Raw genomic sequence first — 2,876 nt, forward strand, 5'->3', positions numbered from 1 at the left:
TAGAAACATACCTTTAATCTTGATTTGCACTTCTTCAGTCTTTGGCACAAATATTACTCAAAGCATTTGTGTGGAGCACTTAATCACCAAAATCTTATAGAAATGGCCCAAGGGCACATTTCCCTTTCAGTGATGACCAGCCAAGAGCCATCTACCAAACGTCATATCTGTCACCGATCAAATAAATTTCAGACCTAAAAAGGTGTGGGCAGATGATATTTGTTTGAATTCGCAAGCGCATGAGATGAAGACAAAATGCTGATTTCTAAAGCATAAGATGATGACAAAATGTTGTTTTCTAAGGCATGAGATGAAGACCTTTGAGTGGATTATTTTCAATTATCCACTCAAAGCTCGGGGGCTACATCCATTGGGTGCACCTTTGGTGCACCCAATAGATTTTTAGTCCCAGAAGACAGAATGTTAATTTCTAAAGCATAAGACGATGACAGAATGCTGATTTCTAAGGCATGAGATGAAGACCTTTGAGTGGATTATTTTCAAAAACCCACTCAAAGTTCAAGGGCTACACCCATTAGGTGCACTTACGATGCACCCCATAGATTTTTAATCCCAGAAGACGAAATGCTGACTTCTAAAGCATGATATGATGACACAATGTTGATCTCTAAAGCATCAAATGAAGACATTTGAGAAGACTGTTTTTACTGAGTCACTCAAAGCTTAGAAGCAACGCTCAATAGGTGCACCTTTGGCGCACCCATTACCAAAGTGGAAATCAAGCCAGAAATTCGCAAACTGGACCTAAAATCTTTGGGCTGGTTATTTCAAAATCAACTCAAAGATTGGAGGCTTGTGGGGGATAGATATCCCCCGGGACCACTAGAAGGTAAGAAGGCCTCGCGAGAGGCCTTAGGTCTGTTATCCCGCTAGGCCATTGTTGGAACTCGCTCTCAGCAGCAAGAAGGCCAACAAGGGTGAACGGTGGTGGCAACAGGGTTACGTGCACGGGGGCAATAGCTCTGTTGATCTAGCCTCTCACGGGCACTGTGCGGGGGTATTTATAGGTATCTGAGTGCCCAGCGTCTTGTGTTAAGGACGCATGTGCCCTCAGACACCTATTTTATCCCCAGAATATTCCCATAAAGCAGGGTTACAAACCGTAATTACAAGTTTTCCTTCACAAGTTAGGCCCGTAATACAGAGGCGGCCACGCGGGGCCCGTTACAATGGGCCAGATCACACGTGGGCCTTGGGACTGAACCAGGACGCGTCGTGGTAGGACGTCGCCGCAGGCCTTCGTCAAAATGCCGAGTCCTGCGAAGGGTGTCCCTGGCCGCTTTGTCTCCGTCGGACCAGCGGCTGCAGCGAAGGCCTCGAGCGAAGGGTGGCGTCTTTGCCTTCGCCCCAACATTTGCCCTCCGAGGGACCAGTTCGACAAAGTCACCTGGTGCCGAAGACGTCGCTAGATGGCGGAGACGCTGCCCTCGCTCGAAGTGGTTCCGCGGGGGTTTTTGATGTGACCGTTGATGGACGGCGTACTGTTGGATTGCGGGTTTCCCGAAGCGTCGCGGCCTGTCGGATTGCGGGTTTCCCGAAGAGCCGCGCCCTGCCTATAAAAGGGGGCGGGGGCGGCGCTGTTTGAACTCTGCCTTCCGCGCTCCGTAAAACCCTAGCCGCCCGCCGTCTTGCTGCTCCTTTTCCTCCGCTGCTCCCTTTGCTCGCCGGCGTTCTGGCTCGAGTGAAGCAGACCGCCCGCCGCCGACGACGGTACGTAGCAATGCCATCCTCTTCTTCTTCCGCCGACGCCACGCCGCCGGCCGCCGCCTCGTCTGAGGAGACGTTGAGTAACGTGATGGTGGAGGAGTTGCGCGCCGGCGACTCTGTTGAATTTGGTGTGTCACGGATGACGTCAGCCCGTATTGAAGATATGCAGCGGTTGGGCTACTTTGGCGGCGGAGTCGCTCATGCTCCGGGGACGGAGGAAGTCCCCGAGCCGGAGGGCGAGTTGGTTGTTTTCGAGGCGTTCTTCGTCGCCGGACTCCGCTTGCCTGCGCACCGGTTTGTCAGCGAAGTCCTGCGTAGATTCAGCGTTCAAATACATCAGCTGACACCGAACGCCATAGTGGCGCTGGCGAAGTATGTCTGGGCGACGACTTCGTACGGCGGACAGCCGTCAGTTGAAGTTTTTGCGAAGAATTATTGTTTGCATTGGCAGAAAAGGATGGTTGAGGACGGAGTTGCCCAATTCGGGTCGTGCACATTCACGCCGAAGACCGGCAAGACCACAATGCCAGTAGTGGAGTTGGTCCCGTGCGCCCGCAACAAGTGGGGCAATTGGAATGAATTTTGGTTTTATGTTGCTGAGGCTAATGTCGAAGGCCATAAAGGGCTCCCCGTGTCCGAAATGTGCTCTCACTATTACTCTGCGTATCCGCCTTATGAAGTGGCAGAAGAGGATGCAGACGAAGGGGCCCTTCGGTGCGCCGCCGGTCAGAGCAGCGGTCGAGATTTAGTTGAAGAGTTCGTGGCGTACGGGGTCTGGCCCTTGGCGCACGGCTGGGCGCTGGGCGAAGTATGCCCTCGCCAGATGCCCTTTCACGGAGGGAGGGTGGTGCGAAGTCCTGCCTTCGCACTGAATTTGCGAAACCGTGACCCGGCCGCCTTTGTGCGTGATGCGGAGGACTTGGCGGTGCGGCTCGTGGGGCGTTACGTGCCGAGGACGGAAGGCCAGCGCAGCTTTGACATCCGCGGGTCAAATGAACGTTTGAACAGGGTCTTCGAGTTAAATCAACTGCCGTACGACGGCTACCCTGGTCAAGACGAAGCGGACCGCCGTGGGAAGAAACCGGCGGTGGAGACTGGAGGCGACCCTGCGCTGGTGGCCGCCGCCTCCTCGAAAAAGAGAAAATTAG

The sequence above is a fragment of the Zea mays genome, chromosome 5 (genome assembly GCF_902167145.1).
Source record: "Zea mays cultivar B73 chromosome 5, Zm-B73-REFERENCE-NAM-5.0, whole genome shotgun sequence".
Lineage (NCBI taxonomy): Eukaryota > Viridiplantae > Streptophyta > Magnoliopsida > Poales > Poaceae > Zea > Zea mays.